Source organism: Varroa jacobsoni, unplaced genomic scaffold (genome assembly GCF_002532875.2).
Source record: "Varroa jacobsoni isolate VJ856 unplaced genomic scaffold, vjacob_1.0 scaffold_1305, whole genome shotgun sequence".
Lineage (NCBI taxonomy): Eukaryota > Metazoa > Arthropoda > Arachnida > Mesostigmata > Varroidae > Varroa > Varroa jacobsoni.
In genome coordinates, this window is record NW_019214207.1 from 68,504 (window position 1) to 83,802 (window position 15,299).

Genomic DNA, 15,299 nt, shown 5'->3' on the forward strand with positions numbered 1-15,299 from the left:
ATCTACTACCACGCAGCAGTACGGTGGTCATTAAGTAGAAATTAACATCCAGGTGAAGTACAGCACGCAGCTTGTTGAACACACCCTAAGAGGATGCCGGTAATGCATAACTTCGAAATCAGGTGAGTTAAGGAACAGCATAGCTACTTGGTCCATTTGTTTGTCGACCCGAACAATTGCCTGTTTAGTACGGTACAGATGCTAGGCAAATTAAATGTGTATTTCATAATATAATTTCGGAAAGGTATGCGCATAAACATGCGCACCGTATGGCCTTAAGACTGCCGCCAAAATCTAAAGCGCTATCTTCTAAATCTAAATCTCTAAAGCGCTTTTTCTTCTTCTTTCCCCTAAAAATATCGTTCATAGAATGGTGGTTCACAGTGCTCTTCTCTTATCATACCAGTAGTCTACGAAGCTGTCTGTTTACCAATTAACCGCAGAGTTCCGTAGAATTTTACTGTCAACTCGTTCTGCCCTCTCATTTAGTCCGATTAATTACCTTTTTTTTTATTTGATACACCCGTCCCCCAATTTCATGACAACTATTGTCTCGAACGGCAAGAAACGAGAAGTAGATTGGTTACTAACTGCTCTAGTGGTCAAATTGTACTTTTTCTCCTGTGTCGCTTTATGGGTCCTTTTTGTCCCTTCGTCTCGGTTTATTCAGCTGAACCGAAGAGAAATAGAACGAAATCCTACATTCGCTTTTCCTTTCTAACTGCTTCCTCATCTGCTGTTTTCTACCGGCCTCGATCCAGTGGGGGGAAGCCAACTTGAGTCATGGGGTCAGGCAAACCAGCAATTCCGCCCGTCGGCTGATCAGTTGGCATACATCTAACACGTAAATAAATAACTAATGTAAATAGAAAGAAGGAGAAGCCATTGCAGGGGCTGAACAGCGTAGGAGGTCAGCATCCGGACAGGGCTTAAGGGGGACGAAAACAGGCCACTTGGATAGCTGGAGAGTGAGTCCGAGTCTAAAAGACGACGACTAGCTTTCCTTCTTCTAAGCTAGTTCTATCACGTCGAGACGTATCGCAACAGCAGGCCACTACGAGAGCAACCGGTCTGTCTATTCCTACTAAGCCGTCTCATTCTGGCAATCGGGGCAGGCGCCATTAAATGGCCGAGCAGGGGCTTTCTAAACGCCGTCGTGTCTCTGTTGGGCCACCGCTTCGGCCAGCTGTGGTAACACGCTCCATAAGAAGACGTATATAGTCACGGCGCTACAAGTTAACGTACTCACACAGAACTGTGCGGTTTGGCGGACGTTACGTACGCACACGCATAGGTGAACGAAGGTTTTCATGCCGACGAGCACCTCAAGTATCAAGGGCTTGGTGGCAGTGATAGCCATAGCTAAAAAACAAGGGGCAAACGTAGAAGAGGACGACTCAACGAACTTGCTACATTCTTTTCCGGTGCTCCTTATAGGTTCATGTAGGCAGCCGCCGGTAAGTAGGTGTTAGCGCCAATGGATTCTGTAGTGAGGGCGTTGTTCGCTGCCGTTTGTTGACCACTACATAACCCTTCTTAGTATCGGAGTAAATAATTAGATTAAGACAAATATACACGTATACACAAATAGCTCGTATGTAAGAGAGCACTAAAGCAGAAGTCCCGGTTAGAGAATTGGATAAGACTGGTTACGGCGGATGAAAGGCAAAACAGTTGTATTGGTTGTTGTAACGAGAAAAGCAGGCGAAAAAAAGCAAGCAAATGAGAAATGCGAAAGTCAGCCAGTTTTGGAAGTACCGGCAGCAATCGCTAGCTAGTATACCTAATCGTAGACCCAGGGACCCCCAGTGACTACCCGAAGCGACCGACCTCGTATGGAGAATCTAAGCGAATGGTATCGTCATCAACGACAGCAACAGCGGTAAGGCTAGGTCAGTATTGGACAAAACCGCCGTCGTTTCCAACAGCGAAGGTGGTAGTTACCTTAAGGCAGTATTCTCCCTTTTTATCTATCTACCTATCTCTCTCTCTCTCTCTCTCTCTCTCTCTTTCTCTCTCTCTCTCTCTCTTTCTACGTATATGTGCAGAACGTCAATGTTCACCGGCAGGATCATTACCATCATTGCTAAGACAGCCGCAGTTGTTGCCGTTCTCGTTGATGTTGTTACCGGTGTGCAAGTACCATGGATAAATGGCCACAGCTGGTATGACCGCTGTGTGGCCATTCGTAGCAGGTACAGGTCGCCACCGTGACGTCCATTAGCTATTGCAGTAGTGCCGTTGCCGAATGGTTTTCCGAGTGTCTGCAAATACCCTTTTCGTCTTCTGCTGCTTAGAACGGATTGCCGATGCTAGGTTTGGTGGTAAAGGCCAAAATATTTCTAGTAGTTTACCTATTCTATTGTATGCTACTTTATGTAGTTAGTAGCTGTAGCTAAATTGGTAGAGTAGAGTGGGTTTAGCTTGAATATTTAGACCGTGGGAGACGAATTACCTTGATTCGTAATTTTTGACCTTTATTGTGTTTTCTTCTTGTTTCACTGTTCACCTTCTGCTTTGCCTTGAAGGCTCTTTACTAAGTAGCCATGCCACAATTCAAGCCTAATTCGGCCGCGTAGGTAATTACGCTTGCGCAGTGGACGTAATTGCAACTAATAGCCTCGGTTAGACCTGGCCGTTTTGCACTCAGAGACTCAACTTGTCTGTTATAACTATGCGACTCATTATAACTATCGTTAGCACTTCTGTTCGCTGAATTAAAACGGTGTCTCGCTTGTGGTTCATCCTGTATATATATATATATATATATATAGGTCCGCTGGCAGCATAACTGCTGCCAAATCTTTACAGATACTTGTGTGCCCGTGTGTCCTGAGGTATGAGTATGTGTGCTTGCGATAAAGATATGTCTAAGGACAAAAGAGTGCGGTGTTGACGGGTCGAAATGTATTGGAAACAGAACATTTGTTATTGGAAATAATAATAGAGCAATATGTCGTACATGGCAATAAAGAAAGGGGCACTCTAATGAGTAAAGCACACGCTCGAACGCCTTTACGTAGACAAACCGAATCTCAGACACGAACCGAGGCAGACCGCTAAGTAAGTAAGCAGGTATCTGCCATAAAGATATTGAAAGGAGATGTTATCAACATTCGAAGTATTCAGATTTCGGAAGAGATTGAATGACGACCCGTGAACTATTTACTGGACGCGCGGTCTCATTATGGCGTAATAGTATACGTTTCCAGAAGGTGATCTTTTAGCGAGCCATACTAGAAAAGCTCAATTTGTACTAGACAATATATACGTATCGATTTATTGTTGCATATGGTACAACAAGATATCTGATGCATGACCAGAGAGCTGGAGCGCCTAAATGCAGAATACAGTTATATGAAGCATAGAAAAGTCTCATCAATCTAAGCGCGTCCGGTCAACAACATCTCATGTCTGTTGTTTGAGCAGTCTAGGTAACAAAATGCCGTATACCTGTACCCAATGCTCGCCTTCACATGTTTTCTTATTAGAATACCGTATTTACCGGATGGTGTTATCTGTGTCTTGTACAGAATGATGAAGGCAGTATTTTTCTAACAGCTAGAAAGCAAAACAGTCCCAATAATGGTGAATCGCTATCTCTCTCGACTTTTTACTACCAGTAAATCTGGGGGTAATCTGGATAATTCCAAACAGTGGCTTCTTTGCCGAATTATACATCTTACTCCTTAGGGACTCGATGGAAACAACCGACTAAAAGAATACTCGAATTTCTTCTTTAACCCTCATAGACTAAGCATTCGGGCAATAATAATACGTTGTCCTAGAAATACAGTATTTTTAGGTTTGCTAAAATCCATATAATAGCTATTCATCGATAAACTAATAATAATAAGAATACGCAAAGATATTAGGTATGTTAAAATAAGACATGTTTTGTGCTGGAATAATACATGTTGTGAGCTTAGAACAGAATAAGCCCGGACTAAATATCATCACTGCCCAAGAGGCTCTGTCTAACGTTGGTGTTCGGTCTGGTTTCCGTTTTTAACAAAAGGTAATTCAAAGTTACTATCTATATGGATTTCAGGTAAGCTTCCTTTAGCTTTAAACTCCGATCGATATGACTTGGTTGTGGCTGGAGTCTTTGTCGCCTTACCCACCGGACAGCTCGTAGAATGTCCTCCAAGATAGCCCAGCATATTGGCCGTCATATATAAAATATAGTAACTGAATATTTTGAATACTATAACGAGACTATACTACAGAATGCCTCTCAGGTTAGATTGGGTTGGCAAAATTAAAGCCGGATCTCTTATGTATTATATCAACCGGGACGACTTCGACAAGAGTAACAATTTTACTTGCAAACGCCTGTGCTAGCTAGACTGCCATAGCTGTGGACGTGGGACTATGGATATTTGTGAATATAGATAGACTAAGATCATATACATCTGGAAAAATGCTTCATAAAAAAATCACTTGCTAGGTACAGTTGTATGATGTATAATACACAAGTGGCGTATAGCAGAACATTTAGATTGAAACCAACATCTATGTCCTAAATTTGTATATCTGACGTAGGCCTATCTAGATCTTAACTTGTTCATAACAAATACATTTGGAGGCGTTAGGAATCGTTTATGGATGCCTATGGGTGACAAAGGCTAATGCGATACGTGTGAAGGGACTTGCTTCTTAATTAGCGCATTCAACCTAGTGAGGCATCAAAGTGTGGCGCAACTGAATGCTAAAAACCATATAGAAACAATGAACGAAAGTAAAACCTCAAATTTTGCGAGACGATGTATGAATATCAGCTAATGCCAACTAGTGCCAGCCATTCGCTGATTCTTATCGCTTTACGTATAGTTCACTAAAATTGCGCAGTACATTGAACGTCGCAAGGAATCAAAGTGGAGTGGAAAGATCCTGCACATAGGCCTGTCTGGCCCTAAATGTTTAATATTTTAGGTAGATCGACGAAGCTGTGACAAACCTCTGCCTTAAAATTTCCAGCTGGTTGGTTTATTCAAGGTATTAAGTAATTCTATCACATATGGTTCTCTTACTTACCTAGAGCCTTTTAGGAGTTTCCTTGCAAAAAACGTATATAAAGGGTTAGTGATTAGTATGTAATAGTCTGGTCACGCTAGCGTGCGTTACTTACCCACTTCTATTTTGAGACGACCTAGTAGTTTCATAGGGTATTTCGTTCTATGCTGTGAAACGTGTGTTTATTATTAAACTCTAATTCGATAGCTAGTCTTGACGATTCAAGTTTTTTCGTATCCAAATGTTACAAAAACGAAACTCTTTCTTTTCTATCAAATTCTGCAGCGATTCAGGACAAGGTGGAAAAGTCTAGCTCTCGAACCAGGTTACAGCATATCTAGGCCAATTTACATAAATATAACTATAATTGAATTAGAAAGAGGATACATCACTCTAGTGAAGCATACGCTTAGAGTGCCATATGAGTTGTATTGAGCCAAACCCTATAACGAGCTATGCCTATGGCCAATGTACAAAAATAACGCTGCGTTTATCGTACATCAAGAACTAAATTTCTACCCGGTAGATACGTGTGCTTTCAGACTGCATATCAAATCAACTCTTTGATATAACGTCTGGTCTAAACCATTAAAAATCGCTTGCCTTCACAGTGAAGTCAAATTACCATACGTGAGCTCAGGCTGTATGCTGGGCATGTCTTCTACGATTCGCGGTTCTTTCCAACATATTGAATAATAGACACTTAACTGCCGTTTCCAAGTTTTGCAAGCCCTATTATCAAATTTGAGTAACCGCTATCAAACGAAATACGTATGCCTGTTGCCATCCAAGAAACAGCCAATCGACGTTCGTATACACCGTGAAAAAATTCAGTGGCAAAGCGACGCCAAAACTTAGCTAAGCGACGTAGGAGCTCACATCGCCGTTCGATCCATACGAATGTAGCGGCTTTCTAGGGACTGTAGATTTATAATCCAATAGTCATGCGCGTTTCCTATCTATATTTAAGTGCATACGCTTTGTGTCCTCCATACTGACTTCAACAACGTAGAGCAGTAACGTGTCTAACCTTTTCAGATGTTGTTTTGATATAATTGCATATTTTCTACCAAATCTAATTATGTTCGGTCGTATGTAGTTCATACAAAAACCTATTACTCACTTAGCTATTGTAAGATATGCTACGTTACATCGCATTATACTGACAGTAAGCGAGTGTTCTGAGGCTAGATTTCTATGTGAAGCTTTAGAACTTCAGTACGTTATTGTTCCTTGCAAAGAAAAGAACAAGCTGCACTCTTCTGTTAGCTTCAGATGCTCAGTCTATCGGAAGAAATTTGGAGGAGTCTGTGTATTTATTATATGATATAGTGTATTACATTGACTAAACCAGGTGGCGTGTTTCGGTGCCACACTTCGAAGTATCGTTGTAAGATCAACGGGCTATTCTATACCGGCACATGAAGGCGGGTATGATTTAATTTTGTGATTACACATTTATGTACACTCAACCTTCCCTACGAGAACCGCCTAGAATTCCATTCTTCCACACTCGTGCCTCACGAAACAACGATGGGAGACGGAAAAGAAGCCAAAGGTTAAGGTAGCAAAGCGTCCCTGAGAGGCCAAGAGCCATTTAGCAGAGATGAGAGTTTGTCTTAAGTTACGCTTTGATGGAAGCCTGCCACTTTACATAGCACTTGATTCGTAGGCAAACGGAGCTGATTCCTGGCAAATTCCCTCTGTCCAAATTCTCTGTTGTGCCTAGTACTTCGTCGATATCTTTTTCTCGTTTGGCATTGAAATACGCATAGGCATCTAGATAGTCCGAACACCACAACTAGCTGTGACTTAAGTGACGAACGGTGAAACAGTTCTCTGTTATTATCGCAAGTTGAGCCAGTACTTCGCGGTCTTACAGACTTAGTGTAGAGAGGTATTATAGCTGGACGATAAATTTAGGGGGTCTGAACCGAAAATAGTAATCGGTAAAACGTGCATCCTAACGCCATGCCACCAACGCTTTTTGTAGGTTTTACTCACGCGACAGTTGACTTGGACCAGCAAAGATGCTGCCAGCAGCTTAATACGAGAAGGCATTCACTATACCCGTTCCAAATTATGAAAGTTGGCCTTTAACTGACTCTGCATTATAGTTCAGAGCTCAAATAATAACACACGACACGTTTGCGCTATGTAACTCAGATCTGGGAATTACTGCAGTTGTCCAACCTGTTTGATTAAGGAAAGCCAGTATAATTCCCATTGCATGCCATGATCTCTGATGGGAATTCTGTATATGGGTTTGCGAAAATGAAACAACTTGTATTCCTAATGATTCTTTTTAATGTATTTGTATAAGCGTATGATGTCTGTCGGACTTATGAGGTTTGCTAGGCCGAAGGTACATATGCTTCGATTCTGAGCCCAAAATTAAATATAATCTGTATTAGCGTGTCCGTGTTCATTATTCGAACAACTAAACGTAATTGAGTGTAAGGTCAGATTTTCCTGACCTAAACTTTAAATTAATCTGTAATCAAGGACTAACCTGCAAATGTATTCAGTGGACCATTTACCAACATAGAGACGGCATAATAATTAGTGAGGGCCCCCTCACAAAGGCTAATTAAGATGCGTCCCCCCAGCAGTAATCATTTTAAACATCTTAGAAATGGTTTTGTCTACTCTCCTTAGTACTATATACTATATTGGTTTTTATACATGTATATATAATATACAGATTTGCAAGGTAGCCTCGTAAACTACCATGCTTGCAGATCGCAGACATGACACCTAAAGAGCGTTATAAAAACTAGTAGGTTCTGAAAAGTATTATATATTACGTATCCGATTTCTTTCTCACACAAACTCTCCCATTACGCCAAGGTGATACAGTCTGAGCAAATTTGAGTAGTAATAAAGGCGTAAGTCTTTATTAACTCTAGCACCACTTGTGATTGAGAACTTTGGTTTCATTGGATATCACACGTTTTCTAAAGGGTTCTTCCGTCTTCGAGTGTAGTTGATGCTAACTCGAAAACTGTCCGTCTTTGTGCGTTCATAAGCGATCTATTACATTTTAACTTCGTTAGTTATTTTTCGGATAATTTACTTAATTATATATATAAGCAATGACTACTTTTGAAGGTTTTTTAACGGAATCTCCTACTTTCTGGCGCTTGCCTCGAATGGAATGCCTGAATCCGCCTTTGTAACGTCTATTAGTTTGTCGATAGTGTTTAGCGCTTAAACGACCATATTCTTTGACCTTATTAAACTATAAGCGATATTTGAGCTCTTCGTTTGCAGATGCTTTTCGTACTACTCTCACGCATAACAAGACAGCTTTCAAGATGGCCCGTTCTCCCTAGACTTAAAACAAGCCACAATTCCCTTTTCGTATATTTCGTCGCTATACGGTCTTTGTGGTTTCAATGAAATGCATCCAGGTCATGCACCGTGCACGTCTCCCAAAAGCTCGACGAGTTTCGATGTAGCATTTATCAATACGAAAAAAAAACGTAAGCATGTGGCATTGAGTGCACGTACATGTACTATTTCGGCATGTACAACGTACTGTGCGCCACTCGAGCGATGACTGTCGCTGATTTACGATATGGAACTATATTAATCTATCAATTGTCTTTACTGGACACTTCTGATCGGAAAAAGCTATCTACATTTAAAGAGCGAACCCGACCCTTGATTTGACGAACGTTTAATAGATAGTAGACACTGGCTTAACGCCTCGTACATATAACATCCGAATTCAATAATAGTAGACTTCGAAGGTGGAATAGGTTATAGTAGATTAGATCCGTTAGCATGGGTTATCACGAACGGAATCGATGAGAAGAATCTAAAAGCATATGCGGATTGATGCTGGACTGGATTGTGGATGCACTGGGTATGTTGGCCGGAACCTTCATCGGAATCGTATGACTATATTTAACTCTAGGAAACGCAAATTTCTATATTAGGTGATTGAAAAGTGTTATTCCGCCTGCATTGGCATTGGGTTAGTTTGCTAAAGAATGCTCCTCGCAAGTTATTACTATTACTACCTGCTAGCACCCTTTTCGGAGCGACTTGTATCGGCATCCGAAAATGAACGTGGTCGTCACGTCCAGAAGCAACTGTTAACACCTGTTGGAGATAAGGCCTCGTTCGGTCACTGAGCAGATTTCCTTTCTACTTTTTACCTGGCTCTCAGCTTCGGCGAGTGCCGGGGAGTAGTACCTTGACGTGGAGTGAGTGTGCGTGAAATGCGAGTCTTCCCTTAGTCAGCGTCAGGTTGCTTTGCTTCCCTCTGAAAGAGCAATGACAGATAGACTCTAAATATGATTACAGAGAAGCTAGGCAGGCCCTCTATATACTACGTATCTCTTTCTATAAACGAACAACGTTCTAACAAATAGAAATGTATGATATAGCAATACGCTTGCAACTAAACCTGATTGATCGATAATATATCTACTTTGTGAAGCCGTAAGGGTATGAGTTTGGTCAGAAAAAAGATCTTTGCGCTAGACCTCACCAGGACATCTTATCATTACGGATTTTTTTTTTATTTTCTTATTGAAATTTAGATCAACAGTCAGCTCGTAAAAAATGAAAGATGACAGCTAAGTTGAGCCTCTCTACCTCTTTCTGTCTCTCTTTCTATCGATATATATATATATATATATATATACGTACACATTCGTTGATTGCACTTCAGCAGTCTGCGCAAAAATAAAATACGTGTCGTTGATTTCTTGTTATGAAATACGACAGATATAACTATATAATGAATCCAGTGAGTAAAGACGACTTTTTACGTGACGACGTCTTTTTCTTATGGCCGTGATTTGCATTTGAGATTAGCTTATTGAGCCTCCTGCCTGCCTGCCTGCCTGCATTCATTCACAGCCTCATGTTACGGTGTAACTTTATGGAACAGTAACAATTAGCCCGTTAATAATTTCTACAATATACCAAACTATAATATAATTAAGAAGTGGGCATTTTTACATTTTTTTTATTTAGTGGGAACTAGAAATCTGTGTTTTTAATTACGACAATTATTACCTAGTTTCAATCTTCAATGGTCAAGTTCGCGTGCATATTCACCCATGAGCTATGCTGCAATAAATGTCCAAAAAAACCGGTTCCAAATGTTCAGGATAGTGGTAAATACTGAGAATGAACAATGAAACCCTAGATACAAGCCTATTCCGACGCATTCAAAGTGATTTAAATATTTAAGCAAATGTTTTTTTCATATTAGAAAAAATCTATGTACGTTTAAAAGAGGTGCACGATGCGTTCAATCAGATAGAGGAAAAAAGAAGGAAGGAAGAAAACTTAACTGAGTCTTTATACAAATTCTATAGGATATGGTGAATTGAAATAGCGAAGGTGATTGATCACGCCCTTTAAGCTTGCTTCGTTAACATTTTTGTTTTAAAAAATATCATGACCAGGAGCGGTACTTGCATCGCCATTGAACGCCAGCGCCGTGATGTGAATCGTCTCCTCAGACGGACAAGGTGTTCGCGGTATAGGACGCCTCTTTTCGAAACTTTCTCATGTGTAGTTCATTGGACACCACCAGTAAGTCAGGACAGATATATCTACCTTTTAAGAAATTAATCAGTACTGGAACTGTAACATATATATACTTTATAGAATATATACTTTATAAAATGCATTTAAATACTCTAATATTCAGTAATGTAGTTGACGTAACTTTTTTCTGTGCCGAAAAAAGCTGGAAAATGTTTACCGTAGGACAAGAGCTAATTTTTTCTAATAACAGAAGTTCTACTATTTATAGGTCGACAGCCGAAACCACTCACTAATTACAAATTTCCCAGACTTTTCAGCTAAGTTGTATTATAACTAAATTGATAGGTGTTGATTTATGCGAGGCACTTTTTGGGAAAAGGTTATAATCTATACCTACACAGAATTGAAGCTTTACAACGTCCTCCGTCGGCGATTTGCGAAGATAACTTCAGAAATTTCAGCAAGTACGTAGAGGATAGCTTTTTGAACAGGTTCAGGAAAAACTTAATGAAATCACGAAAAAAAAGGCAAGCATGGCACAGGAAGTTAAACGTTGCTGCAGGGCATCTGATCGCAAAACAACGAAGGATCCACCAGTATGAAGAGCAACTAGCCTTCTACAACGAAAAAAGCAAAATGGAGTTGATATTCAAGAAAGCGTGTAAAGTACGAAACAAAGAACGGCTAATGTGATGACTTGACAAAAACAAACTGCCTGTAAGCTTTAAATAAGGAAAACGATTTCTCTGATTTCAATCTATGATATTTATAAGATACAGCCTATGGGCATAGGAACTGTTTATATGTATTTAATGAGACTATATTAATATAAACATATATTTCTTCGCCCGTTCTTCAAAGCCGACATTACCAGTGTTCCACCTTATCCTATTAAATACTCGGTCTTCTAGCCTCGTCGAAGCTACGGACGTGGCAGACACATGAAATATAAAGAAAGACCGGGAAATTCAGCGCGCATTGGTCCAAATGCCTCCGTAATTGAACGAATAATATAATAGAACGAGAAGTTTCCCCTACTTTACCTTTAAGTATTTACTTTAAATAAGTACTTTATGTATTTCACCCTACTTTGTCGTTTTTGATAAAATGAAATTTTAATGAACATTTGTAGAGAACAATGCTTTCATAACCAGATGATGCTTGTGTAACTGCCCTGTATATTTGATCCTACTAAACCTACGTTGAATTTAATTTCACCCGTTGGCTTCTAGAATTCTTCTGTGTGGGCGTTTTTATTAAAAGTTTTACGGATAATTGCTACGTTTTAAGTTTTATGCGTCCGGTATCACCGTTAAGTATCCTATCAGATGGCTAACTGGCTCGCGGCACAAAAGGAAGTCTGTCTACATCTGGGTTCGAATCTTGATCGCAGTAGGTCCCTGAGGTTAGGGATAAATACGTTACCCACTATACTGCCTTTGCTGTACGCGAATACAGTGCTAGGAAGGAACAGGTTCTAGCCGGAAAATATCTTTTTCTTATAATTACAGTAATTGTTCGCGTTGTACATTTAGTTCGCATAAACGTCAACTTGTTTCGTTCATATTTTGCTTATTAAGATTCTTTCAACTGCAAAATTTAGTTCTCATTCCTTTTTGGATACGCTATTGGGATTCTTTTGCCTGCTTTTCTCATTACCTTCCAACATCCTGAGGAAACCGTTTCATAGAATTGTTTACCTCGTGTGTCTTGTTGTGAAACGATTGTCGCCTACCTGGTCCTCCGCTAGCTATTAATAAACCATCGATCCGGTTTCAATTTATCATACTTTCCGTGTGCGAGTTTTGTAGCCAGTGGATCCAAAAAGGCCCTAACTAGAAAACGGAGCCTTGCTTTGCCACTAGTTCTTAGAAGTTGACCTGGTTAATAGTTGGACTTCCCTAACTAATAGAGACTTACTTTCCAACTCTCATCTTTTGCGTCAGACGGAGCCTACGTTGGCGACAGAACATCTACCGCCTACTGCATAGCACAGATACGAAAGCTCACTGCTTGTGAGCCCCTGTGTGGTTTGTAAATAGCAAGCTCATGGCGGGAGTTGCAGGAACGGCCTTTTCTGTAACGTCTGTGCTGACGTTGTCCGCAGGAGAGGACCCGACAAGGCTGGACCTGGCCTGTTGAAAGAACCTTTTCCTGCCTAAAAGCTAGCTAGCCTACCCGGGTATACTCCCCAAGCCGTTTGCCGCTATGTTGTCCTCGTGTTCCTCGTTGCCCCGGTTCTCCTAAGCTGCCGCGTTTTCGACTTCTACGACTCAATGTGTATACGAGGAAGCTCACTGCATATGACCTTACAAATAGCCGACTTTCACTTTCTCCGCAGCTCGCCACTCTTTTGCTCTATGGACATCTTTTTGGCGTTATTCAGCTAGTCGTTCTACTCTAAGCGTTGGTAGTCGTGCTAGACTTTGCAATCCTGCTCCACGACAACGAGGAGGATGGCAGAATAACTGCTGGCAAGTGACGGGGTTTGCGTAAAGTCGTCTACAGTGCAATGGGCATGCAAACCTAAAGCAATGAGATGGGTCAAAACGTCGGATCGCAATGCCTATGAAACGTTGTTTCGTTCACTGGCGGTTAGAGGCTGTAAGCAGGTTGCTGAAACCCGTCTCGTCAAATAGTGCTGGCTTCGTCTTGGCGGTCGTTCTGCCGTCGAAAAGAACCGCCATAGGGAAAGCTGCCCATATATTACACAATCTATGTAGCTATATAACGGCAGAATTAAATAAACCTGCGCAGGACTACGGTAGGGTGAAAAGAAACGGTTAGCTAGGACCTCAATTGTCTTTAACGAAACTGTTTTTTTTCCTGAAAGCAGAAAGCGTATCGCGCTATATTTCAATCGCGCACCTTTCCACTATTCACTAAATGAGAAATATTACGATATCCCAGCCGGATGACTAATTCTTCTATATGCCGCTATTCAAAAGCCAATTGTTTAAAGAACTGTTGAATCTTAAACGGGGGAACAAACTGATACGTATGTGGTAGTTGTTAGCTTAACGTTATTCACACCTAAATACGATTTTATATTTAGCGAGACCTTGTAATTAGTATATCAGGGCAGGAATTGATACACTAAGATTACTAAATAAGTGTAGATGTTTCTCAACGCAACTAAAAGAGTGACAAAATAGATATTTTGTCACTGTTTTATATATGTAGTATTATTGTGAGACTATTTAAAGTAATATAGCTTAGCAAGCAACAAGATGGCATGTTTGGCTAAGGAAGCGTCAAGCGTCATTCGAAATACAGTTACACTAGGGCAAATACTTATTTATTATGTCTCTAAGTAGTAAAGCATGGCAAACGTAACTGTGTTTTGACCTACGCGCAACGGATAGAACTTCGAAAGGGGAATGGGCTAACTCGCCTCCTGTTACTGACTGTCTTTCAACCGTGGCCAATAAATAAACATTTGTTGTCATTTCGGATCCGTTCGAAGCACTGACATAGTTTTTATTTATATCAATGACGCCATGTCTATCCTACATGATAAAGGCGCCATCCTGTTGTCGTATCATGAGAATTTTCGTTGGCTGCCTGCGACGCACATGGAAGCGTCTGCCTGGTATGAAACACTCGTTCGAGAGACCGCCTGCGGTTTAGTTAGACATTATCAGTCAAAGTCAGATGTCGTTCAAAAGGCGAAGCCTGGATCCTATTAGGCTTAGCTTTGGGTGGTCGTTGCTAGGAGAAGTAGTCAGTCCATTGGTTGATTTGGTTGTTTGCTGCCGAGTTGATGCTATGTGTTGTGAACTATCAGAAACGAATCCTTCGCTTTGGACCCTACTCGACCTGGAAAGGTGCGTCTGCGCCCGCTTTAAAAGCGTATCATCCCAGCGACCCTTCGTCCCCTTTGCGACTCGCTTTCGAAAATATAATGCGCTGAATTTGAGATGTCATTCAGAAATCAAAGCTTGCTCTACTTTTTAGGTAAGTGGACGGAAAGGAACGAAGTATTTTGAGCTAAGGTAACCGGAGACGAAACACACATGGAATAGACAGGATAGGACGGTGGATATCGTTTCTCGACTGCAGCACTAGAGTACTGCAAGACGAGGCCGGCAAACGCTGAAAAAATGGTAAGAAAAGGCGAAAGAATAGAAAAACGGCCAGCAGATTTTAATGCTGTATTTCTTGGATATCTCTGTGTAGGTGTTGCATGTCTCTCAAGAAGTTGTTTCCTGCCTTTGGAATCTGTCTGTACAGCCAGGATCGGGAACATGCTTACAGCCAATATTGTCTATTGGCCTCGATAGGGCGTTGTGGCCCTTGAAGCCAGATAGTTTATCTGCCTACAAAAGGATATTTTCGTTATACTGTCTTACAGAGTGTGCCGGTGAACCGCACATGGGAAATGCCTAACAACGCTTCGGGTGTTCTTAAATCGTCGCTCCGAGAAGAAGCAAAATGAAATATATGTAGGAAACAAACACAAATTCTTTACTAAGCCGTAATGGTATAATAAACGAACATAATTCTACTTGTCTACACAAGAGACGTCGAGTGGAGAGTCGCGTTAAATGCCGCTGCTCGACCTAGTTTCTACGATGATTTGTTTCGTCTTGGCATTATTGCCACCTTGCAATTGAATTGATGTTATGTAAATGCGGAAAGGAGTCGTTTCTTTATCATAAAGTACGCTATCGTAATACCATCCTTGACATGGCATAAGCCATCTAACCAGGCCATATGTACAGATGTAGAATTTCTTTTTTATTTATTTTAGAGTGCTTGACCAGCAA

The 15,299-nt window shown here is 40.9% G+C and overlaps 1 long non-coding RNA gene across 1 annotated transcript; it reads left to right on the forward strand.

Annotated features, from left to right (window-relative positions):
- The first annotated feature begins 40 nt into the window (after positions 1-40).
- On the forward strand, positions 41-15,295 carry LOC111268641 (uncharacterized). The gene is made up of 4 exons (XR_002685324.2): positions 41-122; positions 10,446-10,575; positions 14,488-14,636; positions 14,885-15,295. It is a non-coding gene; the product is annotated as an uncharacterized LOC111268641 (long non-coding RNA).
- Positions 15,296-15,299: the final 4 nt, after the last annotated feature.